This window comes from Eurosta solidaginis, chromosome X (assembly GCF_040869045.1).
Source record: "Eurosta solidaginis isolate ZX-2024a chromosome X, ASM4086904v1, whole genome shotgun sequence".
Taxonomy (NCBI): domain Eukaryota; kingdom Metazoa; phylum Arthropoda; class Insecta; order Diptera; family Tephritidae; genus Eurosta; species Eurosta solidaginis.
In genome coordinates, this window is record NC_090324.1 from 75,500,642 (window position 1) to 75,517,965 (window position 17,324).

Below are 17,324 nucleotides of genomic sequence, written 5' to 3' on the forward strand. Positions count from 1 at the left end.
CCTGTCCAAAACCAATTGTTTTGTCCCTCCCCGTTTCACCTTAGGTTGTGTTATGCTTGTGGAATGCCGGTGGATTTCTATTTGAAGAACCCAGCAGAAGCAGCAAAAGACACAAAGTGCAAGTCGAATTTCCACTTTATGAAATGTTTTGCGTGTGGAGGTGATTCGTACTTTTGTGTATTTAAACCAGAGGCGGGAAACCGGGCGTTGGCAGAGATGTCCGGGAGCTCTGCCTCAAACCAGGATCTTCCGGGGAATTAATTGGAGATAGGCAGATAGAAATTTTAAAAAGAGATAGGGAGAACGAGGTAAAGGAAAAGGTAGAGGAAAAGAAGAAAGTTGAGCCATTTAGAGATAGTTTACATGTTAGGAAGTTGAGGTATGAGGAAGCAAGGAGAAGAATATTCTGCGAAGAGATCAAGGCTAAAAAGAAGAAGAAAAATTTCGAAAAAATACGGAAGATGCGGGAAAAACACAAGATTTTCAAGAGGATTAGAAAAAAAATTATTTCGACCATAGTTACTGTGCAGGGTGATAATAGGTTGTTCGCCAAAACGGGGATCGGTGGACGCGAGGTGCTCGCGCTCTTAGATTCCGGGGCCGGGGCTAGCTGCTTGGGGAAAAACGCCCATAAATTACTCGAAGGGAAGGAAAGCCTGATTCTGCCGATTCAGGGTCAAAATGTGAAGACACCGAATGGGGGTGAAACCGCGGTTGTTGGTGTAGTGACTCTTCCAGTACTCTGGGACGGTACCACTCGGGAGCTGGAATTTCTTATAGTGCCTGGACTGCAACAAGAGGTCTATCTAGGGATCGATTTCTGGAAAGCCTTCAAGCTTAATGTAGTCAGTAGGGGACCCCAAATCCAATCAAAGGTTTCGGTCGTATCAGAGCTTACTCCTGCTGATGGTGACTTATCATTCGATGCGGTGCAACATGATTTGAGTCCCGAAGAAACTGTAGCTTTGGATCGTGTAAAAGCACAGTTTCCTTCCTTCGCAATATTTGGGTTGGGTAAGACCGACGTAGAGGAGCACGTCATCGAGGTGACGGATGAGCACCTTCCTGTGAAGCAGCGCCACTACCCTATTTCTCCGGCAATTAAAAAATTAATATTCGCAGAACTGGACAGGATGTTGGAGATGGGCGTTATTGAAGAGAGCAACAGTTGCTGGAATTCCCCCGTCTCACTCGTCATCAAAGGAACTAAAAATCGCCTATGTTTGGCCGCCTGCAAATTAAATGACCGCACCATCAAAGACGCCTACCCACTCCCACATATAGACGGTATTCTAAGTCGGCTTCAGAATACCAGGTACATATCTGCCATTGATTTAAATGACGCGTTTTGGCAGATACTTTTAGAGCGAAAGTCCAGGGAGAAAACTGCTTTCACTGTACCTGGTAGACCGTTGTACCATTTCACAGTAATGCCTTTTGGACTGTGCAACGCGGCACAGCGAATGTGTCGTTTAATGGACAAGGTCATTCCCGCTTATCTTCGTGAATCTGTGTTTGTTTACCTATATGATTTACTGGTTTGTTCCGAGAATTTTTCGTCCCATTTAGATATGTTGTCCCGTGTTGCAAAATGTCTTCGTGATGCGAAATTGACGATAAACGTTGAAAAGAGTAAGTTTTGTTTTAAAGAAGTAAGATATCTGGGTTATGTCGTAGGCGACGGATGTATCCGTACGGATCTCAATAAGGTGGCAGCGTTGCGAGACTTCCCCGAACCCCGAACACCGAAGCAACTCAGACGGTTCCTAGGGATGACAGGCTGGTACCGCAGATTCATACAAGATTACGCGACAATTGCAGCACCGCTTCACGACTGCCTCACTAAAGACAAAATAAAATCTTTTAAAATGACAGACGAAGCGATGCAAGCATTTGATTGCTTAAAGCAAAAATTAATATCTGCGCCGGTGTTGATACATCCGGATTTTGAAAAGCACTTTTACGTGCAATGTGACGCATCCACGGACGGAGTCGGAGGGGTACTCTTCCAACTAGACGAGGACGGAAACGAACGACCGATTGCCTACGTATCTGCGAAACTAAATAAGGCACAAAGAAATTACAGTATCACGGAACTAGAGTGTTATGCAGCGGTCCTAAGTATAAAGAGGTTCCGGCCCTATATCGAGGAATTGCCCTTTACGGTAATAAATGACCATGCCAGCTTGAAGTAGTTGATGGGTCAGAAGGACTTGTCTGGCCGGCTGGCAAGGTGGAGTTTAAAATTACAAGGCTTCAATTTCGACATCCAGCACCGTAAGGGCACCCAGAATGTAGTGCCGGATGCTTTATCCAGGGTCGACATGAGTGAAATTTTAGTAAACGACAGAATACTGGACATTGACGTAAATTCACCTTACTTTAAAACGACTGAGTATCACGAACTCATAGACACGGTGACAGCGAACAAGGACAAATTACCGGAACTGTGCGTATCTGATGGGTACGTTTATAGACGGACGCAATTTGACAAGGGGGAAGGGCTTCAAGGAGACCAGGCCTGGAAACTCTGGGTACCGACTGAACTTCGTTCGGGGTTGGTGGAGGCATCACACTGCTCGCCTTCGGCAGGTCATGGAGGTATACACAAGACCCTTGCGCGCATCCGTGAAAGATACTACTGGCCAGGACTGGTGGCAGATGTACAAAATTATATTAAAGGTTGCGATACCTGTAAAGGCAACAAAACCCAAAATGCTTTCCACAAACCATTGATGGGAAAACATCATGTTACTGAACGCCCTTTTCAACGTTTATTTAGAGATTTTATGGGTCCATACCCACGTACATGTGATGGTAATGTTTATGTGTTTGTGTGTCTAGATCACTTTTCGAAATTTGTGTTTTTGAAACCCATGCGTAGGGCAACCTCAGCTGAAGATGTAAAATTTTTAGAACAGGATGTTTTTCATGTGTTTGGTGTGCCGGAGTATGTACACTCCGACAAAAAAATTGGTATGCACACACACCTTAACCCACGTACATTTGTAATTACAATCCCAGAGTAAAGTAGCACATACCCACACGTACAGTTAGTTCAACACTTGTTTGGGAGTGAGCGCACACACAAGCGTACAGATATACACATGTTTATGCGTATGCGTGTACACAAATGGTTAGATATGTATTAGTCCGTGTCTAAGAATTAAAATATAAAGTACGTGAAAAAAAGGAAAAGTTAGGGAAAAGTTGGATTAAGTATTAATAGGTAGAAGTAATAATTGAAGTTAATGCATATAGTAGTAAGAGCATAAAAAGAATAAGTTTTCGAGATAGTTATTTAGGTTTTCAAAACCAAATTTTTTGAAATAGTTTATATCAATAAATTGTCACTTGGAAACGAAAGTGTTGCCTAATTAATTTTTGTTTGCATACATGGGCTGAAATTGTGATCTTTTTAGGAGAGACAGAAGTAAACCATGTCTGGCTAAAAGCTGCAAGTTGTTGGTGCAGGTGTTGCCCTTGTGCTAACTGATGGTAAGTTGGGGTATTTGAGTGGGTAATGGAAGGGACGTAAACTCTTAGAAACGAACATTTGTCAGGTTTAAGGGGACTCTACTCGGGAAACGGAGCCATAGTAGAGCCCAAAGGCTGTTCACATCTCGTGAACAGGAGGGGTGGGAAGGCTCCACCTGATTCGGACAGGTTTTCTCCCGGTTTCCTATATTTATTTCTATCTTTAGTTTGTTTATATGATTTTTAATAATCGGGGATTGCCCATATTGCTTTTTTTTAAATGTATGAAAACATTTATTTGAAGCAATTTTTTAATTTTATAATTTATTTAATAATTTGGGAAAAATTTAAACAACGTGACATCAGGACGGACAAGGCGACAGCTGTTTCGATTATACCTTGTAAATCTCTTCAAAGCCTTTTCTCCCGGGAGTGGGAGTCGAACTCGCACCCCTACGATAGTTGAAATGGTTGTAAACGCATTCAGCTACGTCATGCCTGTTGTGAAGTCTTTCCCAATTGCCTTCTTTTTGCATATTTTAATCTTTTACACATTGCATACGTCGTATGCAATTATGTGTTAAAGCTATGCTTGGTACGGCGGTTTTCAAAGAAACTTTGGTTTTTGTTGCTGTTTTCGTTCTATTTATAGAACTACAACGAATTAACCAATTTTGTCTGTTTGTATGATTTTTAATAATCGGGGATTGCCCATATTGCTTTTTTTTTAAATGTATGAAAACATTTATTTGAAGCAATTTTTTAATTTTATAATTTATTTAATAATTTGGGAAAAATTTAAACAACGTGACATCAGGACGGACAAGGCGACAGCTGTTTCGATTATACCTTGTAAATCTCTTCAAAGCCTTTTCTCCCGGGAGTGGGAGTCGAACTCGCACCCCTACGATAGTTGAAATGGTTGTAAACGCATTCAGCTACGTCATGCCTGTTGTGAAGTCTTTCCCAATTGCCTTCTTTTTGCATATTTTAATCTTTTACACATTGCATACGTCGTATGCAATTATGTGTTAAAGCTATGCTTGGTACGGCGGTTAAAATATGCAAAAAGAAGGCAATTGGGAAAGACTTCACAACAGGCATGACGTAGCTGAATGCGTTTACAACCATTTCAACTATCGTAGGGGTGCGAGTTCGACTCCCACTCCCGGGAGAAAAGGCTTTGAAGAGATTTACAAGGTATAATCGAAACAGCTGTCGCCTTGTCCGTCCTGATGTCACGTTGTTTAAATTTTTCCCAAATTATTAAATAAATTATAAAATTAAAAAATTGCTTCAAATAAATGTTTTCATACATTTAAAAAAAAAGCAATATGGGCAATCCCCGATTATTAAAAATCATACAAACAGACAAAATTGGTTAATTCGTTGTAGTTCTATAAATAGAACGAAAACAGCAACAAAAACCAAAGTTTCTTTGAAAACCGCCGTACCAAGCATAGCTTTAACACATAATTGCATACGACGTATGCAATGTGTAAAAGATTAAAATATGCAAAAAGAAGGCAATTGGGAAAGACTTCACAACAGGCATGACGTAGCTGAATGCGTTTACAACCATTTCAACTATCGTAGGGGTGCGAGTTCGACTCCCACTCCCGGGAGAAAAGGCTTTGAAGAGATTTACAAGGTATAATCGAAACAGCTGTCGCCTGGTCCGTCCTGATGTCACGTTGTTTAGTTTGTTTAGATATTTTTCCTCAGGCATGAACTCAATTTTGCTATGTAACTGTTGGGGAAGGAGAAGTGGCAAGAACCGCGCCTCAAAGCCGACGAGCCTCAGCCGGGCTACTACCATGCCACTCCGCCACTCCTCCTCTCCCGCACCACGCAGTTACGTAACAATGGCGTTCAATGTTATAGCCCACTGGTAATTTCCAATTTTTCACATATTTCGTTTCTTTTACTTTCCAATTTGTCTTTATGTTCACCTCAAGTTGCTTTTCAGTATACTAGTTTCAGCTTTTCACTACCTTATCTAGTTTCTTAATTTTCCTTCTCTCGGACAGATTTAGGGTCACGAGGGCAACATCGCTTGTTGTCAGCAACGAGAGATATGTGCCCAAGTAACAAACCAGTGGGGGGAGTGCTGGCGGTGATTTCTGAGTTCCTTTTAAGAACTCAAACGTTTTTGAAAAGTGGTATCAGAAGTCATCGGTAGTACTTTAAGACGATAATTTTTTTTTTGCTTCTATTTTGTTGCAAGCTACATCAGCTGCCATGCGTATGGTCCAGCACCGTACGAATGTGAGGTTTTTGTACGTTTGCAGGGGTAGATAATTTGACAGGGTAAAGGGAGAATTGTGGCAACCAGGTCTTGTGCTAGTTCTTAAGACGCTGTAGTGCCACATTTCACAATTAAGAGCGGATTAGCTGACTTTGACCTTGGACAGAATACTTCATTACTTTACTCAACTACCCACAGAGCCCATCAAGCGAGGACAACACCAAATGCACCAACAGTACCACAATATATTTCAGAAAGTTTAAAATTTCATTCGGAAACTTAATTCAAAATACTTATTCATACTGAGATTTTTACATTTTTTTCATTTAGTTGTTTCTATCATTTATACTTTCAGAATTTCCATATATATTTTGCAATCAATTTTTTTCTACAACTTTCCAGTTAATGGGTTGAGTATAAATCGAGGAGATTGTTGATCACGATTTTTTTTTTTGATTTTTTTATGATTTTTCTTTCATTTTGATTTCAACTCTTGGAAGTTTTTTTTTGGATCTTTTTCTTATTAAGTTTTTTTATCTATACTAAAACTTAAACAAACAATTTAAAACTATACTGTTTATTTACTCTGTATATTTATATTAATTTATTTTTTTCAATTTTTATATTTTTAACGATCAAAAGTGAATTTTATTTTTATCTTTATACACTTTCTCGTCACCTACATTGAGAGAGTAATCTATTCATGAATTTTGTTGAAAACAATTTTTTATACGCATATACATACACAAACAAAGAAAATTTTTGAATACCACACGTTTTTGAATATTACATACACGTATCCATATACTACTCTAGTAAAAAAAAAAAAAATCTGTTTGAATTTTGGAGTTGTACCCCCTTTTCATAGCTAAGACTTAAAGTTCTTACTCGCGTAGTAAATACTTGTGTTAGACACATTTTTGTTACATACAGTTCGACATACTTAAACAGAGCTACATATAAATACAAATAAAGAAATTTTTGAGGCTAATTAGTTTTGAATTTGTGGCCTTGTTGAAATAGACACAATTTAAGACACACACCCATACATAGGTACTTATATACATGTAACATTCAGCTTTCGAATTTTGTCTTTATTGAATTTTTGTACACATACATATACCTATACACAAATACACATACACATACATATATACGCTTAAGAAAGTTCCAAATTTTTTTAATTACACATTTATCATAATTATCTTTTATACCTATTTGGAAATATATATATATATATATATATATATATATATATATATATATATATATATACACGTACATATACAACGTTCATATCCTTTATATTTGAATTTTACCCATTTAAATACATATACATACATATACTTTAATAATTGTTCATTTTTGAATTTTGCACATACATATATTTTTTTTTATCCTTTATACACATAAGTATCTTTTTATACACTTTTTATATATATATATCCACACATACATATATTTCTTTCATACCATCTTTATCATTTAAATTGCGATTGTTTATTTAAATTTTTTTTAAACTCCGATTTAAGAAATAAATCCATAGGTGATATAATCGTTGAATTTAAAATTTTATTTTTTTTTGCTGTACAAAAGCGTTTCGGTTTTATTTTTTTCTGTTTCCTTTGTCCAACTTTGGAGTTTGTAGTTTTTTTTTATTACGTTTCGGTAGTCGGGTTGCGGACTCCCTTTTGATACCAGTCCCTTAGTTTATGGACAAGTCCAAGGACCAGGGGGCGATTCCAAGGAGGGTTTTAGGACTATTAGGAAGCAACAGGCGAATTACGCGTAGCGTAGCAAGGGGTTTGGAGAACGAGGTGGTAGGGTCCTTATTCAATCAAATCGACACAGGCATCGAATTACCAGCCGATTTCGTCCCAATAGACCTCTGGAATATTTGCACTGCTAGGGTATTTGGGCAAGCAGAGGTTTCGGTTACTGATAGGGTTGTCATAAACACGTCAGATCGCTCGCTGAATTTTTCACAGAAATTGGAAAGATTGTTGGAAATGTCGGACACAGAGGATGGAGCTGTTGGAGGTGAAGGGATACAAGACCCCAGGGCAGGTGCAGCGGGGACTGGCGGATACAGGCGCACGCAGGCGTCGGTAGAAGAGCGCATCGACCAGCTAGGACGTATGATGGAGGTGATGATGCAGCAGAACGCTGAGATGAATCATCACATTGGCGAAGTGCGAAAGGTAAGGGAGGATATATCCACTCTTAGCAATCGTGTCGCTCATGTGGAGACATCTATGCGCGCTCCTGCATCAGCTCCTCCACCGAACACGTCCACGCCAGGACAAAATCGGAATGCCACCAGGAACCTGCACAGAACCGCGAACCACACAGATGCAGGCAACGGCCACTCCAACTATTCTGGGCGAAAGAAAGTAGATTTGGACAAATGGCACCTTAAGTTCGACGGGTCAGAAAAGGGGATGACGGTGGAAAGTTTTGTTTTCAGGTTGGAACGAATGCGCGTACTATACCAGTTGTCCTATCAGCAGTTGTTTTCCGATTTCCACTGTCTAGTTTCAGGGCCCGCTCTCAAGTGGTATTGGCAGGTGCTGGAGGATCACACCGATGACGAGACGTTTGACTATTTTGGGTTGAAGAGGGAAATTTTATCTCAATTTAAGTCGGCAGAGTCAGACTACGAGGTAATACGCGAGATTATGGAGCGGAAGCAGCAGCCCCAAGAGAGCTTCGACGAGTACTATGCTGACGCCCACGACCTAACGTTCCGACTGAGGCAAAGAATCCCGGAGAACGAGCTGGTCAAAATTATTAAGGGCAACCTAAAGTCATATCTGGCCAACCTGACATTCGCGAAAAAGACAGCGACATTGGCGGAGTTGAAGGCCGAATGCAAGAGGGCGGAAAAGTTAATTAAGGAAAACAGGTCTAGGGTGAAGCCAGTCAGCGAGTTAGGGACAAACAACGTAGATTGGTCAGAGGTCATGAGAGTGAGTTTAGCATAGAGGCGTTCAACAAAGACAATAGGAATTTAGGAGTTAGTAAGAATATGTCTCGTGCCCCTGTCATACAAAACCATCCTAAACCCAACATCCAAACCAATTTTCCCAGTCCTGTCGCAAGTTCGTCGTCCAATGTCCATAGTCAAAATGTTAGTCCTGTCCAAAACCAATTGTTTTGTCCCTCCCCGTTTCACCTTAGGTTGTGTTATGCTTGTGGAATGCCGGTGGATTTCTATTTGAAGAACCCAGCAGAAGCAGAAAAAGACACAAAGTGCAAGTCGAATTTCCACTTTATGAAATGTTTTGCGTGTGGAGGTGATTCGTACTTTTGTGTATTTAAACCAGAGGCGGGAAACCGGGCGTTGGCAGAGATGTCCGGGAGCTCTGCCTCAAACCAGGATCTTCCGGGGAATTAATTGGAGATAGGCAGATAGAAATTTTAAAAAGAGATAGGGAGAACGAGGTAAAGGAAAAGGTAGAGGAAAAGAAGAAAGTTGAGCCATTTAGAGATAGTTTACATGTTAGGAAGTTGAGGTATGAGGAAGCAAGGAGAAGAATATTCTGCGAAGAGATCAAGGCTAAAAAGAAGAAGAAAAATTTCGAAAAAATACGGAAGATGCGGGAAAAACACAAGATTTTCAAGAGGATTAGAAAAAAAATTATTTCGACCATAGTTACTGTGCAGGGTGATAATAGGTTGTTCGCCAAAACGGGGATCGGTGGACGCGAGGTGCTCGCGCTCTTAGATTCCGGGGCCGGGGCTAGCTGCTTGGGGAAAAACGCCCATAAATTACTCGAAGGGAAGGAAAGCCTGATTCTGCCGATTCAGGGTCAAAATGTGAAGACACCGAATGGGGGTGAAACCGCGGTTGTTGGTGTAGTGACTCTTCCAGTACTCTGGGACGGTACCACTCGGGAGCTGGAATTTCTTATAGTGCCTGGACTGCAACAAGAGGTCTATCTAGGGATCGATTTCTGGAAAGCCTTCAAGCTTAATGTAGTCAGTAGGGGACCCCAAATCCAATCAAAGGTTTCGGTCGTATCAGAGCTTACTCCTGCTGATGGTGACTTATCATTCGATGCGGTGCAACATGATTTGAGTCCCGAAGAAACTGTAGCTTTGGATCGTGTAAAAGCACAGTTTCCTTCCTTCGCAATATTTGGGTTGGGTAAGACCGACGTAGAGGAGCACGTCATCGAGGTGACGGATGAGCACCTTCCTGTGAAGCAGCGCCACTACCCTATTTCTCCGGCAATTAAAAAATTAATATTCGCAGAACTGGACAGGATGTTGGAGATGGGCGTTATTGAAGAGAGCAACAGTTGCTGGAATTCCCCCGTCTCACTCGTCATCAAAGGAACTAAAAATCGCCTATGTTTGGCCGCCTGCAAATTAAATGACCGCACCATCAAAGACGCCTACCCACTCCCACATATAGACGGTATTCTAAGTCGGCTTCAGAATACCAGGTACATATCTGCCATTGATTTAAATGACGCGTTTTGGCAGATACTTTTAGAGCGAAAGTCCAGGGAGAAAACTGCTTTCACTGTACCTGGTAGACCGTTGTACCATTTCACAGTAATGCCTTTTGGACTGTGCAACGCGGCACAGCGAATGTGTCGTTTAATGGACAAGGTCATTCCCGCTTATCTTCGTGAATCTGTGTTTGTTTACCTATATGATTTACTGGTTTGTTCCGAGAATTTTTCGTCCCATTTAGATATGTTGTCCCGTGTTGCAAAATGTCTTCGTGATGCGAAATTGACGATAAACGTTGAAAAGAGTAAGTTTTGTTTTAAAGAAGTAAGATATCTGGGTTATGTCGTAGGCGACGGATGTATCCGTACGGATCTCAATAAGGTGGCAGCGTTGCGAGACTTCCCCGAACCCCGAACACCGAAGCAACTCAGACGGTTCCTAGGGATGACAGGCTGGTACCGCAGATTCATACAAGATTACGCGACAATTGCAGCACCGCTTCACGACTGCCTCACTAAAGACAAAATAAAATCTTTTAAAATGACAGACGAAGCGATGCAAGCATTTGATTGCTTAAAGCAAAAATTAATATCTGCGCCGGTGTTGATACATCCGGATTTTGAAAAGCACTTTTACGTGCAATGTGACGCATCCACGGACGGAGTCGGAGGGGTACTCTTCCAACTAGACGAGGACGGAAACGAACGACCGATTGCCTACGTATCTGCGAAACTAAATAAGGCACAAAGAAATTACAGTATCACGGAACTAGAGTGTTATGCAGCGGTCCTAAGTATAAAGAGGTTCCGGCCCTATATCGAGGAATTGCCCTTTACGGTAATAAATGACCATGCCAGCTTGAAGTGGTTGATGGGTCAGAAGGACTTGTCTGGCCGGCTGGCAAGGTGGAGTTTAAAATTACAAGGCTTCAATTTCGACATCCAGCACCGTAAGGGCACCCAGAATGTAGTGCCGGATGCTTTATCCAGGGTCGACATGAGTGAAATTTTAGTAAACGACAGAATACTGGACATTGACGTAAATTCACCTTACTTTAAAACGACTGAGTATCACGAACTCATAGACACGGTGACAGCGAACAAGGACAAATTACCGGAACTGTGCGTATCTGATGGGTACGTTTATAGACGGACGCAATTTGACAAGGGGGAAGGGCTTCAAGGAGACCAGGCCTGGAAACTCTGGGTACCGACTGAACTTCGTTCGGGGTTGGTGGAGGCATCACACTGCTCGCCTTCGGCAGGTCATGGAGGTATACACAAGACCCTTGCGCGCATCCGTGAAAGATACTACTGGCCAGGACTGGTGGCAGATGTACAAAATTATATTAAAGGTTGCGATACCTGTAAAGGCAACAAAACCCAAAATGCTTTCCACAAACCATTGATGGGAAAACATCATGTTACTGAACGCCCTTTTCAACGTTTATTTAGAGATTTTATGGGTCCATACCCACGTACATGTGATGGTAATGTTTATGTGTTTGTGTGTCTAGATCACTTTTCGAAATTTGTGTTTTTGAAACCCATGCGTAGGGCAACCTCAGCTGAAGATGTAAAATTTTTAGAACAGGATGTTTTTCATGTGTTTGGTGTGCCGGAGTATGTACACTCCGACAAAAAAATTGGTATGCACACACACCTTAACCCACGTACATTTGTAATTACAATCCCAGAGTAAAGTAGCACATACCCACACGTACAGTTAGTTCAACACTTGTTTGGGAGTGAGCGCACACACAAGCGTACAGATATACACATGTTTATGCGTATGCGTGTACACAAATGGTTAGATATGTATTAGTCCGTGTCTAAGAATTAAAATATAAAGTACGTGAAAAAAAGGAAAAGTTAGGGAAAAGTTGGATTAAGTATTAATAGGTAGAAGTAATAATTGAAGTTAATGCATATAGTAGTAAGAGCATAAAAAGAATAAGTTTTCGAGATAGTTATTTAGGTTTTCAAAACCAAATTTTTTGAAATAGTTTATATCAATAAATTGTCACTTGGAAACGAAAGTGTTGCCTAATTAATTTTTGTTTGCATACATGGGCTGAAATTGTGATCTTTTTAGGAGAGACAGAAGTAAACCATGTCTGGCTAAAAGCTGCAAGTTGTTGGTGCAGGTGTTGCCCTTGTGCTAACTGATGGTAAGTTGGGGTATTTGAGTGGGTAATGGAAGGGACGTAAACTCTTAGAAACGAACATTTGTCAGGTTTAAGGGGACTCTACTCGGGAAACGGAGCCATAGTAGAGTCCAAAGGCTGTTCACATCTCGTGAACAGGAGGGGTGGGAAGGCTCCACCTGATTCGGACAGGTTTTCTCCCGGTTTCCTATATTTATTTCTATCTTTAGTTTGTTTAGATATTTTCCCTCAGGCATGAACTCAATTTTGCTATGTAACTGTTGGGGAATTAGAAGTGGCAAGAACCGCGCCTCAAAGCCGACGAGCCTCAGCCGGGCTACTACCATGCCACTCCGCCACTCCTCCTCTCCCGCACCAGGCAGTTACGTAACAAAGCTGTACGCAATTTTAAATTGCCAACCGTAGCCAAGGAGTTGAAGAAATTCCCAGGCATGATTAATTTTTACCTATCATTTATTCCACACGCGGCGAAGAACCAGGACATCCTTCAGCGCCTTATCGTTGGAAATCGAAAAAAATGGCAATACTACTATTAATTGGTCAACGGACGCCAAGGTAGCCTTCAACGCGTGTAAAGATGACTTGGCGAACGTAACATTAATTAGATATATGGCACCAAATTCCAAACTAGCCTTGACAATCGACGCTTCAAACGGCGCATTAGGAGCTGTGCTGCATCAAATTGTGGATGAGCAAGTTCAGCCTTTGGGTTTCTATTCAAAGAAGCTGACAACGGCGCAGAAAAAATATAGTGCGTAAGATAGAGAGCTCACCGCTGCGTACCAAGGTGTACTCCATTTCAACTATGCTTTCGAAGGAAGGGAATTCATATTGTTTACCGACCATAAACCTCTCATTTTCGCGTTCCGTCAAAGCAGCGAAAAGGACCCCCACGAAGGGCACGTCAACTTGACATAATTAGTCAATTCACTACAGATATTCGTCACTTACCTGGACGTGACAATATCATAGCCGATTTGCTCTTCTAAATTAGCACAATACAGACCGACTCCATCGGTTTTGATGCTATGGCGGTAGCGCAAGCGAGCGACCAACAACTTCAAGACATTTTTAGTTCAGGTGAGAATAGTTCAATTTCGTTAAAAACAAACTCACTTCCAGGCTCACAAGAAAAACTTTTCTGCGACGTCTCCAACGGAAGAGTGCCTTACGTACCGAACAGCTTTCGGGCAAAGGTGGTTCATAAGCTACACAATTTGTCTCACCCTGGGATAAAAACAACGCAGAGGTTAGTAGCGGAGCGACACATTTGGTCTCGGATGTCCGTCTAAGTTGCTAAAATTGTTCGCGGATGTATTCCGTGTCAGAGAGCGAAAATACAACGACACACAAAGTCACCGCTAGGAAGTTACGCGAACGTGGATGGTAGATTTCAGCACATTAATATTGACATTATTGGACCACTACCAACTTCCAACGGTGTCCGCTACTCTCTTACGTGTATAGAGAGATTTTCGAGATGGCCTGCGGCCGTACCTCTAGTTGACATAACAGCAGAGAGCGTAGCTAATGCGCTGATTAGTGGTTGGATATCAGAGTATGGCATACCACAGAAGATTTCCACCGACTTAGGGCGCCAGTTCGAATCAGAAGTATTCAGATCATTAACCAGAATCCTGGACGTACAACATTTTCGTACTACACCATACCATCCCCAGTCGAATGGGCTTATTGAACGCTGGCACCGCACACTTAAATCGTCAATTAAATGTTGCCCTACCAGGAACTGGAGCTTTTCTTTACCTCTCATCCTTCTTGGAATGCCTACTTCCGTGAAGACAGACATCGGCGCGATCCCCGCAAAAATGCTTTATGGTACATAGTTACGAATACCAGGGGAGTTCCTACACGAGAGAAAAAATCAACTTACAGAAGCAGAATTCGTCGAAGTTTTAAGAAAAGCAATGAGCTTATGTACAACCAGCGCTAAAAGATTGTAAATGTGTTTTCGTACGAGTTGATCGAGTTCGCGAACCATTGGAGCCAAACTACGAAGGACCGTACGAGTTTATATCGAAAAACGAAAAATGCTTTGTAATACGAATCCAACAAAGAGAAGCAAAAATCTCTATCGATTAAAAGCGGAATATATTTTTAACGATAGCGAAATTGAGGATACGACGACCGTCAAGTCCGAATCCCTCTGCGGTATCGTTAGTCGAGTAACTAGTCGGGGGGTATTGTGGTGACTATCAGATAGCCAAGAACAAATCTTCTTTCATTCGTTCAAACCGCAACACTGGCCGATTGCAACGTTATCGATAACGCAAGGATCCGATACTTATGTAAGATCGCTGACAATGACATTCTCGTCTTCCCTTTTTTCTTTTGATCTTAGATCCGATTGCACGTGTAAAGCGAACTTTGTAATATTTAATTTATTTGTAATTAAATATAGATTAGAACACAAACGTACATATATTTTCATTTGGATGAACCAGAATTCCCCACACGTTCACTCATAATTTTACTTTTATTTAAAATAGGTTTACGAATGTCAATTTGGCGGCAAAAACCGCCGAATTTCTTTATCGTCTCAATGATCATCATTGTCCCATAAATGCCATGCGCTTCTCACCCAACGCCTACGTGTTGGTGAGTTGTGCCGAACAAATGTGTTGGTGGAGTATGCAAATGGCAGCATATAAATTGAATAATACGCTAGCAGCAAAAACACCTTCACGTAAACACAACTCACGTTTTCACTCAGGCGAAAGTACAGAAAGCAGTAGTGAAGATGAAACGGTCGATGCGAGCGTTGAACGTAATGCACCAACATATATATTTGAAGATATTTCTTTACTGCCGTTGGAGCGACAGGCGCAGACGTCAACCACCAACCAAAATTTTACCTAAACTAGTCTTAAGAACATTGAATTTATAAAAAGGCGTCAATTACTTATATGCTTTACTATGTATTCGTACCTCTTTCTATGGAATTTAAACTTATATGAATTTATGAATTATTGTACGTCCAAATATGTACTTTATTACATATTTTGTACTTTTATATTATATTTGAACTACTCATGAATTACTTAGAATACGTATAACCATTCTACGTAACACTCATGTTAAACTCGGATTATCACTCATAGAATTGTAAATGATTGCTTGAGCATATTTCGCCCCTCTGGCAACCCCAACCATTGGTTGACAAAACATATGAACATATGTATATAAAATGTTTTGACATTTCATTTTTATATTAATTCGAGTTTTTTACCCACCGCGGCTGTGCATCGTTTTCTCTAGTAAAACTTAAAATTTTGATAAATTGTAAAAACGCTTTGAAGACAAAAGGGAGATTTGTTTCTAAAGTTTGATAACTTATTATTGACAAACTTGTGTGTGCCCTTGACGCTAACTAAAATTTGATAAAAATAAGTTGTAAATTTACTCGGAATATATTGAGTTATATCAAAGGTTTTTTTCTACAAATTTCAAAGAAATCGTTTAAGTTGAATGTAAGATTGGTGAGTTCCAGATTTGCGCACGTAAGCAAGAAAACTTGTCCATCATTGTGAAACTACCTGCTGCAATCAGCGCGTTGCAATAGTGTCCAGTCTCCAGCAACCACATCACCATCATCGCAGCAGCCGTATCTCCAGCCATACAGCCACCTACAAACAGGGTAAGGTACATTTCTACTGCCACCGCCTAAACAGTGGTCCTTCGACGCCACTAAGGAACCAGCGACGCAATAAGTACCCATTTTCCAAAAAATTGTGAGTATTAAATGCGATTTAATACACCCCTACACAAGAAATATACATAAGAAGCGAAAAACTAAGGCAATTTTCATTTTCGAAGATTATTATTTCCCGCCAATAATCCTCATTTCCCGCCAAATTTTCACAATTTCTCGCCAAAACGTGCACATACCATTTCGTATATATAGATATATATATATATATATATATGTAAGGTGAGTAGTTTGATGACACCCTTGTTTTTTTTTTTTTAAATCGGTTCCAACCCACTCACATATCCTTAAACTATATTCCTTTTTGATATATCTTTTGTATTTTAAAAGATATATCAGTTTTAATGAGACATGTTCATTTTGGTGACTTGAAAAATTATATATATAAAAACGGAATATGTAACGTGGTCACTTTGATAACTGTATATATCATATATAGCGTCATGAAAATGACCATCTTACATATGTTTTTGCGTTTATATATTTGATTATGTAACATGGTCATATTGATAACTGTATATATCATATATAGCGTCATGAAAATGACCATCTTACATATGTTTATAAACAAAAATATATATAGTGTCATGAAAATTACCATCTCACATATGTTTTTTCATATATATGATTATGTAAAACGATCATTTTGATAACTATATATATGATATATAGCGTCATGATAATGACCATTTGGTTTCTGTCGTTTATGTTTAATGGCTAGTACTGTGACTTAAGATATAAATACATATTTTTATTATAACTCTGAAAGTTAGGGCAGAATGGTGTAGAAGGATCTAACGGCTATATTATTTTGATAAAAGAGGGTCCGACGCCCTCTGCGAACTGTTACTTTTGAATAATCTTTTAATTATGTGACGCAATCATCACAATCACACAATTCTAGGTGAAGCAATTCTGAAGAAGTGAACAGTTGCAGCTTTTATTACCTGTTAAAAGTATGAAAATAATTAAATTTTATAAACACAATAGGGCCTCTCAGGCAAGCATAGTAATTACACAAGGATTTTCCATACCCCATCATAGTTCTCACGACCCTAAAATCAAAGAATAGTATACAAAATCTGGCCCCAGGAAACTCCTTAATTTCATTTATTTGTGGAGGCAACGGATTTCGAAATTTCTAGATGTCTTTTGGACTCTGCATCACGATCCATCAATATCCCGTGCTACAAGTGTGATAATTGTTGTGATCCAAAAATATCATCAAAATTTACTGAACG